The following is a 16,314-nucleotide window of genomic DNA, read 5'->3' on the forward strand; positions in this document are numbered from 1 at the left end:
GGATTGAACTCTTATTTAAAGGAACTTTTGGAATTTACAAGCTTAATTTTCTTTAAAATCGAGAGTACATTTGAGAATTAGAATTAGAATTAGAATTATAATCAAATTTACCCAGCAATACAAGAAGAATAGAAAATAATTTAAGAAGCTTCAATCTGCTGTCCAGGACATTCAAGTCAGTCGAAACTGTTAGCAAAACACCCTTCTATGGACATAAGGATTATAGCATGTAAAAGGTAAAACATAATAAGTAATAAATTAATGAGTGATAAAATAAGATATGATTTAACAGTGAACTGTGGGATTGAAGGTAACAATTAATGTTGAAAATTACATAGATGCCCACTTTGGAAATCGTAAGTAATATTATTTACAGTTAATAATAATAATAATATAATAATAATAATAATAAACCGAACACAACGCGAGGAAATACGCAAGGAGAAGTGGACTACTAAAGTGATGCACGGACAGTTTCCAAGGCAGATGACGGGTATAGCAGATCCGATAACCTCTTGGAACTGGCTCACTCAACAAGACTTGAAGAAGGAGACAGAAGGATTGTTGATAGCAGCCCAAGACCAAGCACTTAGGACTAACTATGTAAAGAATAAGATTGACAAAACACCTGGCTCTTCTCCACTCTGCAGACTCTGCAGAAATCATTATGAGACAATAGATCACATACTGAATGGGTGCCCAAAACTTTCACAGACAGAATATAAGTGTCGGCATGACAAAGTAGCTGCCGCATTGCACTGGAGTCTGTGCAAGGAATACGGCTTCCCACGCAGTAAAAAGTGGTACGAACACCGAGCAGAGAAGGTGTTGGAGAACGAAAAAGTCAAGCTATTGTGGGACTTTCACATCCAGTCAGACCACGTTATTGAGCACTGCAGACCGGATCTTCTCCTGGTAGACAAGGTAACCAACGCAGCAACCATCATCGACGTTGCAGTCCCAGGAGATACCCGGATCTTGGATAGAGAGCAAGATAAGATACTAGCTTATCAAGACCTAAAAAGAGAGATTAAGAAGAACTGGAATTTACGAAAGGTTACAATTGTCCCAGTGGTGGTAGGCGCTTTAGGAACTGTCACCATAAACTTTCGTAAGCACCTCGATGCAGTCCACTGCAATCTGAGCATCTCTAATCTTCAGAAGACAGCTCTGCTTGGATCAGCCAGAATTCTCAGGATGGTCTTGGACATCTAATTGAGTGTTTAATACACACTTCTTTCAGTTTTAGTTTATTCTGTATAACTGTAATATATACTTTTTGCCTGGTCCTCTTTTATCTCTTCCCTTGCTCCGCAAGCCCTGTCTCTTGTTTATACAACTTTTAACTCATATCAATGTACATATCGGAAAGTTATTGTATTTATTAAGTACTGTATTGAATTTACTCCCAGATTTGTGCAAAGATTATTTTCGTCTGGACTTTGTGATATACAATTGTTACAGTTATTTCTCTTGTTTTTCTTCCCTTGCTCTGCAAGCCCTGTTTCTTGTATAAAAATTGTGTTTAGTATTTCATATATTCTTGTAATTATTGTGATAATTTGTGATTCAGTTTTCAGTATTAGTAATAGGCGTTTGCTGAATTACTGTATCATACACTCTGTGGCCAGCTCTTATGTGTCCCATCTCTTGCCCTGCAAGCCCTGTTTCTTGTTTGTACAACATATTATAATTATGTAATAAACATTTATTGTAGTGTAGGATTGTTTGAATTTCTAAGTCATTTAACATACATTTTGTGTTTGTTTCTCCCGTTTTTCTTCCCTTGCGTTGCAAGCCCTGTCTCTTGTAAAAACAACCACTTTTGTAGATACACACAGTCTCTACGCCTTTATCCTCTGGTCCCTAGGGTCAGCTGACTCCGGGCCAGAGGAAAATTACCGATTGCCAAGGTTTGATGCCTAGGCAGTCGAGACCTCTTATTGAGACCCGATATAATAATAATAATAACTACTACATTTGTAGTAGTGTAGGATTGTTTGAATTTCTTTTTGCTATGTTTTATAATATTTATTTGTATAATTTGTGAGTGTTTCTCCCGCTTTTCTTCCCTTGCGCAGCAAGCCCTGTCTCTTGTAAAAACAACCTTGAAAGTTTTGTAGATACATATAGTTTCTACACCTTTATCCTCTGGTCCCTAGGGTCAGCTGATCCCGGGCCAGAGGAAAACTACCGACTGCCAAGGTCTGACGCCTAGGCAGTCGAGACCTCTTATTGAGACCCTTTATAATAATAATAACGCTTTATTTGTATACCGCTTAGGCCGTATAAGCGACCAAAGTCCAAAAAATGGAGTTGATACTGGCCAACAAAGCGGTGCAGATAAATTTACCTTAGTAGTCCCTTTTCTAATCAAAAATTCAAATTTATAAATTGTAGATTGATCTTAAAGTCCTGCGTCCATGACTACTGAATCACCAAAAATACTGTTCGCACATACAGGATAGGCTTGATGAAATAGATCGATGGGTCTTGAGAGCCTTCTTGAAAACATCTAGTCGAGAGATGGAGCGTAGTGAGTAGGGAAGTGTATTCCAGATTTTAGGAGCAGTGTGAGAGAAAGCACCAGCTGTAGCCCTCAGCCTTGATAAAGGAGGGCGTTCCAGTAGGAAGAAGTCATGGTCCATTCTGACATGATGTTTACTAGTGTAGGCCCCGTGACAGCATGGACATTTTTTCGTAATTCGCATCTTTTGGCGTTAAGCTTAACTCCAAAAGATGCGATTTGACGTCGTGTCAAATAATTTTGACTTGAAATAATCGAGATTTATCCCCAAATTGCATCTTTTGGCGCTAAGCTTAACGCCAAAAGATGCCGTTTGACGGATAAAGTCGTAAAATCTTAAAATGCGTTTTCAAATGGCATCTTTTTGAGTTAACCTTATCTTCAAAAGATGCGATTTGGGAAATACTTTCGCGCGAAATTTCAAAATTCTTCTTCCGAATTCTTGAATTGCTGCATTTTGCAAATCAGCTGATATTTGTAACTTTAAAAAATAACTGTAACTTATATATTTATACAGGTCCCCGGTTTAACAAGCATTCAGGATAGAACCAGCAGCGGTTAATGACACTGAAACAGAAATGAAACACAGTAAGAACAGCAGAAAGAGTGGAGTGCGATAAATATCTTCTTTTCTTCTGCAGTCTGCACTGGTTACTGATACTGATTACTGGAATCGGTTATCTAATCGAAGCCTAGCCTCTTTGTAACTGGCAAGTGATTTTCCGGATTCAATTTTCAGATAGTCCTTTTTAGCTAGTCGTGAATTTCGTCTTTACTCCATTGTATTTGTACACTGTATAGACAGTTCTAATTAAATGCAGAAGAGTTGTTCCCACCTCCCAATTACAATCATGACCAACTCGAAATTGAGGATTGTATGCGGTACTAATTTCTGTAAAATAAGCATGGTTCATGTCTTGCAAAAATATAGTCATCAAAATTTTAGTCCATGTAACACAGCAGTAGCGTGCATCCTAGAGCGCCAGCATTGAAGTCGATGATCGCATGTTCAACTCTGCGTACTGGCATGTTAATTTTTTTGCTCAGATCACTCTGAGCAAAATCATTTTTCATGATAAATATAACATAAACAAAACTGACATGGGCCTTGCTAGGTAACTCTGAGCAAAATCATTTTTCATGATAAATATAACATAAACAAAACTGACATGGGCCTTGCTAGGTAACTCGAGCAGCGGTAATTTGCCGATGAATTTTAGCAAGCTAGTGAATAAGTAGATAGTGTATTAAAGATACAAAGATAGTAATCTTGATTTGACCTGGATTTCAGCTATTTTGGGATGGGCGTGGCCCCTGGGAGTGGCCTGAATGGGTTGGGAGGTTGAAACTTGATTTTCTGATGGTTTGGGACAGGTACTAACTATTTAAACCCCTAAACCTGTTACAAATACCCCGGAACATAAATCCCCTACAGGGGTAAACATTTTAAAACTTGATTTGACCTGGATTTCAGCTATTTTGGGATGGGCGTGGCCCCTGGGATTGGCCTGAGTGGGTTGGGAGGTCAAAACTTGATTTTTTCTGATGGTTTGGGACAGGAACTAACTATTTAAACCCCTAAACCTGTTACAAATACCCCGGAACATAAATCCCCTACAGGGGTCAAATCCCCTACAAATCCCCTACAAAAATCAAGGAAACGTGCTAGTTGTATTAGATATGATTGAGAGACTATTTACCTTGATCCCTTCCTATTAGTAAGTATCACTATGCTATCTTTGTATCTTTAATACACTATCTACTTATTCACTAGCTTGCTAAAATTCATCGGCAAATTACCGCTGCTCGAGTTACCTAGCAAGGCCCATGTCAGTTTTGTTTATGTTATATTTGTAGATGATATGGAATTTGAATTTTATATAAATTTACACTATGTGGTTGGGGCATTTTGCATAGTAAATATGGTTACTACTCCTATATATCATATTATTTGATTGGTATTCGATTTCTGATTATTTCCCTAGGAATATGATTATTATATCTCAATTTGGCTTTAGGTAGGGTGCCCCGCTAAAAGAACTGGATTCTTCCAGGAAGCATCCCGTGCACAGAGCTTGGTCTACATATATATTAAATTATTAAACATTCATTCTGTATGTGCACGAAAATTTATTTCAATCAATTTATCATGAAAAATGATTTTGCTCAGAGTGATCTGAGCAAAAAAATTATCATGCCAGTACGCAGAGTTGAACATGCGATCGTCGGCTTCAATGCTGGCGCTCTAGGATGCACCCCACTGCTGTGTTACATGGACTAAAATTTTGATGACTATATTTTTGCAAGACATGAACCGTGCTTATTTTACAGAAATTAGTACCGCATACAATCCTCAATTTCGAGTTGGTCATGATTGTAATTGGGAGGTGGGAACAACTCTTCTGCATTTAATTAGAACTGTCTATACAGTGTACAAATACAATTGAGTAAATACAAAGGTTGTGTACACTATTGTGCTGATATGGAAAACTCCCGACTAGACTATATGTTGCTACAATTCATTCGGGGGCGTGGATGAGGTTTGTAATTTAGCTATTTAGGCATTTGCTTTTGACTTATTTATCTTCTGGACAGTTCTTGGAACATTGGAAGTTCAATAAAAATCAGTGCAGTAGAGGAGTAAACTTGCACGAGAGTTAAAATGGTACTATTATAATCTGTGTTGTCAGGTAAGATTTCAGTTTTAACTTTTTAGTGGCGTTTTTAATCAAGATAAACTCCCCTTAAATCGCATCTTTTAGAGCTAAGCTTAACTCAAAAAGATGCGTTTTAGCGACGCGTTATAAAATTCTCAAAATATTTGTAAAACCGCATCTTTTGGCGTTAAGCTTAACTCCAAAAGATGCGATTTAGCGACGCGTTATAAAATTTTCAAAATATTTCTTAAACCGCATCTTTTTGAGTTAACGACACGAATTACGATTCTAGCTTTCGGTTTAAAGCGCATCTTTTGGCGTTAAGACTAACTCCAAAAGATGCGAGTAAAGAATCGAAAGATGCACGTTCACGACTCGGGTTTTTTAAGAAATTTTAGCGTAGAAATGCATCTTTTGAGCTTAAGCAGGCATCTTTTTTGCGCCAAAGCGCAATGTCCAGGGTGTCACGGGGCCTTAGTGTCCCTAATTTTGACCATTGTCCTTAGATATTCAGGAGCACAATCGTTTATGCACTTGAAAACCAGTAACGCTATCTTGAATTTGATTCGCATTGCTACAGGTAAGAAGTGTAATTCAATCATATAGGGTGTGATGGGCTCCTGTCTCAACTTCCCGTGAAGTCCGAATATGAATCTCACAGCAGTATTCTGCACTTTTTGAAGTTTCTGGAGAAGTCTTTCAGAAAGGGCACCATAAGTAGCATTTCCATTGTCCAGAATGGAATGAATTGAAGCGTGTACCATTTGGATTTTGAGCTCCTTACTCAGTTTGGAACCTATTCTGCCAAGATTTTGCTGATTTACATAGCAAACTCTGACAACGTTGTTGATCTGTGCCTCTAAATTGAGATGGTTGTCAAAAATGAATCCCAGATTCTTTGCTGACTTGGTAGGTTTAATGGAGCATATGCTCAATGCTGTCAAGATTGAATTCAACTTGTTTTGGGGCTTTGGAGTTTGTAGATATCTCGATTATCTCACTTTTATTGTCGTTGAGTTTCAGGTAGTTCTCACTCATCCATGATTTGATGTGCTCGAAACATTCTTTCAATTTGCTCTTCATAGATTCAATGGCCATGTCTTTTTTAGGATCAAATGAGAAGTATATCTGAGTACCATCAGCATATAGATGGATTTGGAGACCATGCATACTTGCAATATCTTGTAGCTGTTTAGTGTAAAGGATGAAAAATATAGGACCAAGAATTGAGCCCTGAGGAACTCCAATCTCGAGGTCACAGAGAGAGGAATATTCACCCTTAACACCAACGATAAAGGATCGATTTGACAGGTAGCTTGCAACCCATTGAAGAATAATACCACTAAATCCATAGCTATGTTCGAGTCGTCTCAAAAGTCTTTTGTGATTGATGGTATCAAATGCAGCTGACAAGTCAAGAAGAAGAAGAACAGTATGACTCTTCTTGTCAACTTGGAGGAGTATATCATTATGTACCTTGAGCACTGCAGTTTCACAGCTCATGTTTTTCCGATAACCTGATTGATTTGCTGCGAAAAGATTGTTCTTATTTAGGTACTCGGAAAACTGTGAGTGGGCACACTTTTCTATAACCTTGGAAATAAAACTGAGGTTACTCACAGGTCTATAGCTTTTCAAGTCGTCTGCATCTAGAGAGGCTTTCTTTAGGACTGGTCGTACTATAGCAGACTTCAGAGCATGTGGAAAATAGCCCTCTTGGAGGGATAGGTTAACTATGAGGGTGATATGAGGGAGCAATTCATCGAGACAGTGCTTGAGGAGCCATGTTGGAAGAGGATCGAGTTCACACGACTTATTATTCATCGTCTTAGTAATCAGGGAAAGAACCTCTGATCGAGTAACTAATCTGAAAGCTGTAGCAGAGCATGGTAGAGAACTATGTGTATCATTAGGCATCTCTAACTCTTTTACACAAGGTTTGTCTTCAGATTGACTATCAGCACTGGACAGGTTTTCCTCTGAGATAGACCCATAAATCTTCTTTACTTTATCGTCAAAGTAGTTTTTGAGACTTTCTGCAACTGCTTGATGCGTGGGCCCAGAAGGGGACTTCCGAGAAAGATCTTTATCCAGAAGGTTATTTATAATTCTGTATGTAGCTTTTGGATCTCCTTTAGCATCTGTAAGTCGTTTCTCATAATAGCGATTCCGTTCTCTAGAGATGATTAAGGTAGTATCTACACAAGCTTCCCTGTAGATTTTTCTATAATCTTGAGCATCAGCCATACCTTTATGCTTCTTCCAGAGTCTTTCAGTAGCTCTGCGCTTTTTACGGGCATCATTGCAGTTTTCATTCCACCAGTCACTACGACCAGGTATAAAATAGATGTTCTTAGCTGGTGCATGCTTATTAAGAACTGAGGATATAACAGAATCGTATTTGTCGACTGCGTCATCTAAACTAGTTAGCTGGGATGGAGATGGCATGTGGAGTACAATGTCAGCTTTGAAAGCATCAATATCAATTTTGCTAAACTCACGAACTGTTTTTTGTTCCTTACTTGGCTGCTTTGATGACACATCAATCTCGGGTGCACTAAACTTAACCAGGAAGTGATCTGACGTTGTGCCCGTGTCTTCCACAATTTCAAGCTCTGTGATGTTTAAGTTGTCAGCCGGTGATTCCAATGTTAGCACTAGGTCCAGTGTGCCGCCAGAGATGTGTGTTGGTGAGGAAACATGCTGCTTCAAGCCTTTTGAATGACAGAGTGCCATGAATTGTTTAGCCCAATAGTAGATGGATCCTCTACATGAAAGTTGAAATCCCCTGCTAATATAGGAATACCAGATTTAGTTATCAAGGTATCCATGTAATCAGAAAACTGTTCAAGAAACAATTTCTTTCGGGTTTCTTGATATTTCTTATGAGAAGAAACTTGAGTTGATCGATAAAGGACACAAAATCTGATCAAGTGAGATTTTGCTCTGAAGACAGTTTCCAAAACCTCAAAGGAACTAAACTTCACACTGTTTCTTGTCAGGGAGACAACCTTTGGGTCATAGATGAAGGCAACACCGCCACCCCACGTCTTGGAGCACTAATAATATCATATTTGTGGTCTTTCACCTCAGCGATTTTGGCCTTATCATCAACTCTCAGCCAAGTCTCTGTCAGGAAGCATATATCCACGTTCTCTTCTCTCAGTAGCTCTAGTACAGATACCGTTTTGTTGCAAATGGATCTTGCATTAAAGGTTGCCATTTTCAGAGCATGGGGTGGACTGTGATGGTGTCCTGGTGTCACATCATGTTTTTTGAGTCATATTCTGTATTCATCACTAGCCTCTGTATCTCTCTGGCAATGATTGGACACTTCATTGATGCTGCATTATGGGACTTGTGCTGTGCTTTATCACTGGGATTCTTCGAGTCTTTGCACCTGGCACAGCACTTTGCTTCACTTTTGGACTTGTTACTGCAATCTTTAGACAGGTGGTTTCCTGAGCAGCGGAAGCAAGTTGGATCATCAACCTTGGTAGGACAGTTTGTAGAAGTGTGACCAATTCCTTGACAATGGTAACAAGAAACAACATGAACTCGATCGGACACAGGATGGCAGGTATTTCCAAAATAAAGAGCTCTTCCTTGGTCATTCATGATGCAAGATCGGATAGCAGGAGAGACTTTAAGTGCAAATGTGAAATACTTGCTATTTTCAGTAAAACGTGACATGTACACAGAGAAGTATAGAACAATAATAGAATGGCAATGATAACAAATGTTAATGCAGCCAAGCTTTGGAACGCTGTTCATAAAAAAATTTTAACTTCAAGCAACTGCTAGAAACGTCCATTAACTTGATAAAACTGAGAACCAAAACACTATTAATACAAGCACAGGCAGCTGACTTAAAAGATACTTGGACTCCAAACAATTTTAAATTGCAGTAATTAAATCTAATTGCAGCGGCAAACACTTACTATTACTATCATAATTGTACTATAGACAGAAAATCTTTCAAATCGATTTTGGGCGCTTTTCAACCATTTGTTGTAATGTTTTTAGATACTAAATATCTAAATTTATAAAAATTCTTATAGGAACGAATTAATTGATATTTAATAATTTATTCCGTAGGTTTATCTGATTATATTGATATTGATATTGAACGAAGCTAACTCTAGACATAGTTAATATTACTTCTTTTAACAAAGGGACTTGGAGTATAAACGACCAAGTTTGCATAAATTTCTATCCAACCAAGAACTCAGGAGGCAAAGGTGGGTGCGTAAACTTTTGGTCTGCTCTCTCCGATCCTGCATCACCCTGGATTCTTCTCAACGTATCTTTGTAAAAGGTAAATACCTTCTAGTCAATCTCTTGCTACTCCAAGTCCCCTAAGATATCTGATCTAAAGTTCGTGCTAGTTATATATAATATATGAAATATATTTTTGTCTGCTTTAATTGATAGGTACTAAATAAAATTGTTGTTTTCTTGATTGTTTGGGGGGTAGGAAGCTCAATCTCAATTCTGAAACATGATTTTTCCGAAATTGATATTGAAAAAATTGAAAAAATTAAAAATCTTTTAAAATCATTTTTCCGTTTAACTCAGTTCACTGATCAGTCCATAATGTTCCGATTACTGTTAAAATTACGTATACACTATACAGGAGTACAATAATCTGTATGTATCACTGTGACTAGGGCATTATAGATAATAAAATTGACTCTGGTAGCAACCATGATCCAAAAAACTAAAAAATTGTACGATCATCTGAGAGCTGATAAGTTCAGTTAAGTTGTTCTCAATGACAAACATGTTTATGTTTTTATATAATGTGGTAATTACTGACATCACTTTTACCGTTTTATATTAATTGTTGAGAGAAAAAAAGCTATTAAAAAGATTCCAGTAAGTTACTTTTATCCTCATGCTGAATATACTACGAGAGCTTGGGGGGGGGGGGGGGGGGGGGGGGGGGGGGGGGGGTTGATGAGGCCAAAACCTCTCAGAAGTGATATAATTCAACCAGAACCCCTACATATGCTATATTGTTACGAGAAAACGAACCAATTGGACATTCCAATAGTATGTTTTATGTGTTTTTGCACTGCAGGGGCTAGTATGCTCACTACTAGTTGGAGTTGTCATGTACTCCAAGACCCGAGTGCTTTGGCCTCTTGACCTGAGATCGATTGTTTCTGCTCATTAATTTTATCCCTGTTACTTGTTATTATGTATTAGTACAACACTAGGTACCGGGTTATATTTTGTGGTCCGGTCTTTAAACATACCATAATATCACTAGTACACTGCACCTTAAATGTATAGTCAAGTACATTTGTATCATAACACATGCTTGGCTGGGGGTGCCCTGTATTTTCAAAACGGACAAAAAGTAGGGCGGACAAAAACAGACAAAACATTTAGATGTCCTCCACCTCCTCGTTAGTCTTCCTCTTCCTTCTCATCAGTCCACCTCCTCCTCCTAAGTCTTCGGACTCCTCCTCCTCCTGAGTCCTTCTCCTCCTGAGTCCTCTTCAGTCCTCTTCCTGACTCCTCCTCCTCCTTCTCATTAATCTCCTCCCCATCCTCCTCCTTTATCCTCCTCCTCCTCCTCAGACCTACTCCTCAGTCCTCCTCATACTCTTCAGTCTTCTTCCTCAGTCCTCATCTTCTTCCTCCTCAGTCCTCCTCCTCCTCAGTCCCCAGTCCTTCTCCTCCTCGTCAGTCCTCCTCCTCCTCCTGAGTCCTTCTCCTCCTGAATCCTCTTCAGTCCTCTTCCTGACTCCTCCTCCTCCTTCTCATTAATCTCCTCCTCATCCTCCTCCTTAGTCCTCCTCCTCCTCCTCAGACCTACTCCTCAGTCCTCCTCATACTCTTCAGTCTTCTTCCTCAGTCCTCATCTTCTTCCTCCTCAGTCCTCCTCCTCCTCAGTCCCCAGTCCTTCTCCTCCCCGTCAGTCCTCCTCCTCCTCAGTCGTCCTCCTCCTCGTCCTTAGTCATCGTCCTTAGTCCTCATCCTCCTAGTCCTCGTCCTTATTCCTAGTCCTCATCCTCCTAGTCCTCGTCTTGATCCTCCTCAGTCCTCTTCCTCTTCCTCAGTCCTCCCCCAGTCCTCCTTCTCCTCTTCCTCATCCTCAGTCCTCCTCCTCCTCCTCCTTCTCCTTCTTATCAGTCATCTTCCTGACTCCTCCTCCTCAGTCCTCCTCCTCCTCATCCTCCTCCTTAGTCCTCCTCCTCCTCAGTCCTCCTCCTCTTCATCAGTCTCCTCCTCCTCATCCTCCTCCTTAGTCCTCCTCCTCCTCAGTCCTCCTCCTCAGTCCTACTCCTCAGTCCTCCTCATCCTCTTCAGTCTTCTTCCACAGTCCTCATCTTCTTCCTCCTTAGTCCTCCTCCTCAGTCCTTCTCCTCCTCGTCAGTCCTCCTCGTCAGTTCTCCTCCTCCTCCTTCTCCTCTTCCTTCTCCTCCTAATCAGTCATCCTCCTCAGTCGTCCTCCTCCTCGTCCTGAGTCGTCCTCCTCATCGTCCTTCTCCTTCTTATCAGTCATCTTCCTGACTCCTCCTCCTCAGTCCTCCTCCTCCTCATCCTCCTCCTCCTCATCCTCCTCCTTAGTCCTCCTCCTCCTCAGTCCTCCTCCTCTTCATCAGTCTCCTCCTCCTCATCCTCCTCCTTAGTCCTCCTCCTCCTCAGTCCTCCTCCTCAGTCCTACTCCTCAGTCCTCCTCATCCTCTTCAGTCTTCTTCCACAGTCCTCATCTTCTTCCTCCTTAGTCCTCCTCCTCAGTCCTTCTCCTCCTCGTCAGTCCTCCTCGTCAGTTCTCCTCCTCCTCCTTCTCCTCTTCCTTCTCCTCCTAATCAGTCATCCTCCTCATCTTCTTCCTCCTCGTCCTGAGTCGTCCTCCTCATCGTCCTTAGTCCTCGTCCTCATCCTCCTAGTCCTCGTCCTTAGTCCTCTTCCTCCTCCTTAGTCCTCCCTCAGTCCTCCTTCTCCTCCTCCCCATCCTCAGTCCTCCTCTTCCTCCTCCTCCTCACCAATCCTCTTCATCAGTCCTCCCTCTCATCTTCAGTCCTCCTCCTCCTCAGTCCTCCTCCTCCTCCTCCTCCTCCTCCTCCTCAGTCCTCCTCGGTCCTTCTCCTCCTCGTCAGTCCTCCCTGCAGTCCTCCTCCTCCTCATTCTTCCTCCTCCTCCTCCTCAGTCCTCCTCAGTCCTCCTCTTCTTCAGTCCTCCTCCTCCTCCTCATCAGTTTACACAATTTATCGTACTAAAATGTTTTTAAACGCATTTGAGTCTGTAAGATATTGAAATGTTACTGTTCCTGACTCAAAATGTGCTCGAGAATTTTTTGTTTAACAGAGTTTTACTCTCCAGTTCTATGGAAAAGTTGTTACACGATAAATAAAAATTTTGATAAATAAAGTGATTTTCATCCCTTTTAATGTTATTAAAAATTGTGTAGACTATTCTTTGTATCTAACTGAAGATTGGAGGTTTGAGAAAGGACCATGGTCATTAACCGTGCTACCCATTTCTGCTGATAGCCTGTTACAAATTGTGGAGACAATTTAAATCAAAAGTTACTAAAGCGTTCGCTATTTGTTACAATTGTAATTACCAACTGCAACCGTACCTCTTTCAATTATGGACCGGGGTGGATGTTTCTGTCAAACAAGAGTTGATACGACAATGTTTTGTTTTTCGGACGAAAAGATTCTTGTTTGGAACAAGAAAGCATTTTGGGGTTCTGGGACCACCACCAATCGATTTCTTGTCATATTTAAGTACAGAAATAGCTACCTATATCGCCTAGAAACCTCGGAGGGAAGATTTAAATTTTCCCGATTTTTCCGATATATGAGGGTTGATGAGGCTAAAATCCCCCCCCCCCCCCCTCCCCAGAGCTAATGAACTCAGTTGTTTTCTCATGCTATTCATCCCATTTATGATCTGTTGTGATGATTACTTTGATCATATTTTACCGAATCATTTCTGCTATTTAATATTATGCTTGCGTTTTATTGCTCAGCAGCTGTTCAAAAGGATCAAACTCAAATATAAGATAATTAATCATTTCACAGTAATAAGTTTGAAACATGTTTTCATCATACATTTAGCTCGTGTATTATTTAGTTACTTGGAGAGATAAAGATGTCCATTTTTCAATTTTTTCAATTTTTTCAATTTTTTCAATTCTGAAACACGATTTTTCCAAAATTGAGATTGAAAAGATTGAGCTTCCTACCCCCCATTGTTTATTTCATAGGATGAGCCTGATGGTTTCTTATTCTATCATTGAGCATTTTACACTCTATGAAATTTGAGTAGCAATTAGTCATGACAACATCAATTGTGCTTTGGGTTATCCTGTCGTCCAGGTTTGCAACTCTTGTTATTCCTGTAACAGTCTGGATCATTCCAAAGAGCTTCATTGTGATATCTATAGATTTGTTTGGAGGGGCGAAATTGTGATATCTAGTTTTTTATAGTCTAAATCAGACAAGGAGTTCTGGTTAAAATTTACGTCTCCGATCCATATTACTTTCTTTCCTTGAAGTTTCATCATACATTCAGTCATATAATCAACGAATTTATCTAAATGACAAAAGTTGTGTGATCTATAAAAACAGCAAATGTAGATATTAGCATCCTTGAGTTGTATCCATATGGCAGATGGCTTCAACTTTTGAAAGATCAGAGTAGGTTATATCTAGGTTGATTAATTTGTAATTCACACTTTGGTTAATCAACATACCACATCCTCCTCTTCCCTTGTCATTTAGGTCTATCACATCTTAAAAAGTCGAAGTTTAGTGTGCTAGTGTTTTAAATATCAGATTTAAGGTTGGTTTCATTAATTCCGATAATATCTAGTTGTTCTTGAAGTTCAAGGGTCTTTGCCAAGTTAGTTAAGCCCCCCTGTATATTACATAGACCAATAGCAAGATTTTTGTTTATCAATGTGTGCATATAAAGCAAAATGAGAATGTGAGATAAATAGTGTCACCAGTGGTGATTGAAAAGAATCACAAAAAAGCAGCAACCATACTGCAGTTTATATCATAAAATATTAATGGCCAAAATACTTGTCCTTTCTATTATTATTTATTAAGTAAAGAGATTATTCTCGTGTTCTGTGTTTATGTATAATAGCCCATGCTTATAACACATATTTTCTAAGTATCGATTCCCAGTCCCTGGATAATATCTATCTAGTGACAGCTTTAGGCAGAATGTTTAAAATATATATTTTCGCAATATTAAATTCTGCCCACAATTTTTCAACAAATTCTTCAATGTCTTTTGTAGCACTGTTGAAGTTCATTGTGTTGAGGTCAATGGAATCAACATAGTTAGTACCAGTTAGTAGAACAACCTTTTTAACCTTTTCTTTGTTTAGAATTTTGAACTGACTGTCACTGAAGAGTCTTTGGGACATTTGGACTGAGTTGGCCCCTGGGTAGAAAAATACTTTGGTCCACGAGTCGAAGAGCTTAACAGTTTTTCATCCAGATGTCTAAACATGCTGCTGCTGATATACACTGTGCTCACATCTGTCTGTGGCATGTCTGTTAACATGCCACCCTGATTGACGGAGTGGTGGAGATGGATAGGGTGGGGTTAAGTGTGGGGGTGGCTCAGACTCCGGGGGCTCATTCTCCATTTCATCATTGCTGTAGAGATTATCCAGCAGATCAGCCATGCTGTCTTTGGAAAGGGTTTTGCTGGCAAGGGTTCTTAGGGGGTGCTTAATACAACTGTTGGGAATTGTGTTCCGTGTGTCACAGATTCGAAGGAAACGATCTTTTAAACTTCCAATAATACATTTTTTGTACATTGCAGATGTATTTTGTACATAATATGTGCTTGGAAACAGCTAGACTGATTTTGTAATTTTCAAAAGATTTTTATCTTTTTGATCATCTTCAAGTTTTCTGTATACTAGTCCTAATATACTTTCTGATAATTACTGATAATTACTGATAATTACTGATATGATAATTACTGATAATTACTGATTACTGATAATTACTAGGTACATGGTATGGTCAGTCAGGAATCATGTTTCAAGTCAGATTCCAACAGATAAGCAGAATCATAAGTTCTGTAATACCAACTGCTCCCTTGTCACTTTCTTCTGTATCCTGTCAACAAAAGCTTGCAACAGGAAATAATTTGCAAGTTTCCTTTCAAACCCTGAGTGCAAGCTCTTTTAGGCAATACTCTTCGGCGAACAAATGTCAGCTATCAGCTAATCATTATCAGAGAGTAAATTTGGGTTTCAGGAGAACATTTTCAGGATCTTCAAATTTAAGTAGTACTGTGAAAGCTTTTACGCAAAAGTATGGAACGCTTTTCATTGTCTTTCACACCAGTTGTTCTGTTCTTTCTATTACAACTTTCTTCATCCTCATCTACAGGTAAACCAGCTCCCCAAAATTTGCTGAAAAAAGTGTCTTCTGATTCCTGAATCCAAATAATATATTGTTATTTAACATTGTTTAATGTTCATTTTACATGTTCATGTAAGATTAACAACCTCAGGGGGCTTGATACAACGCCATTCATCTCATTTGCTGAAAACTTCATAAACGTCGACAACCTTCTAGCAAAGGCAGGTTACGATCGCTCTTTTCTCACCGGAGCACCTTCTTCTAAAGCAGCATGTTTTGGGTTGGCGATGATTTTGACAAAGTGTATCCAACCGCTTCGTTTAGCTTTCAGTGGTATAATGGTACCTATCATTGCCAAATACTCTAAGAAAAGCTAAAAGCTTTTAGAAAAGCTAATCAGCTAGTTCACGAATCTGTGCTTTACATGGCCATGGGTACCAAAACTTTTGATTGGTAACCTGAGCTGATTTACATGATACATCCAGATTTATTGTAATCAAATTTTCCTCCCCCCTGATTTTTCCGGTAAATCAAGTGTTCACTGTTTATAATACGATAAATAAACTATTTTTTGTATTGTCTAATCCCAGTTTTTCTATGATCATCTCTGTCAGCAAGTTCACTGTTTGCAAGTAACAATACCAGGGCATATTAAAACTACCGGTATATGTGTAACGTTTGTGAATACTTTTTAATTTTACATGTTTCATTATTTGAATGTAACAATGATCAATTCGAGCAAGTAAAAAGTATCTTTTGTTCTAGTTTCGTT

The 16,314-nt window shown here is 39.3% G+C and overlaps 1 long non-coding RNA gene across 1 annotated transcript; it reads left to right on the plus strand.

Annotated features, from left to right (window-relative positions):
• The first annotated feature begins 1,705 nt into the window (after positions 1 to 1,705).
• LOC134824316 (uncharacterized) lies at positions 1,706 to 16,242 on the plus strand. The gene is made up of 3 exons (XR_010161387.1): positions 1,706 to 1,716; positions 15,185 to 15,569; positions 15,694 to 16,242. It is a non-coding gene; the product is annotated as an uncharacterized LOC134824316 (long non-coding RNA).
• Positions 16,243 to 16,314: the final 72 nt, after the last annotated feature.

Source organism: Bolinopsis microptera, chromosome 12, assembly GCF_026151205.1.
Source record: "Bolinopsis microptera isolate Bmic1 chromosome 12, MBARI_Bmic_1.0, whole genome shotgun sequence".
Classification (NCBI taxonomy): Eukaryota; Metazoa; Ctenophora; class Tentaculata; order Lobata; family Bolinopsidae; genus Bolinopsis; species Bolinopsis microptera.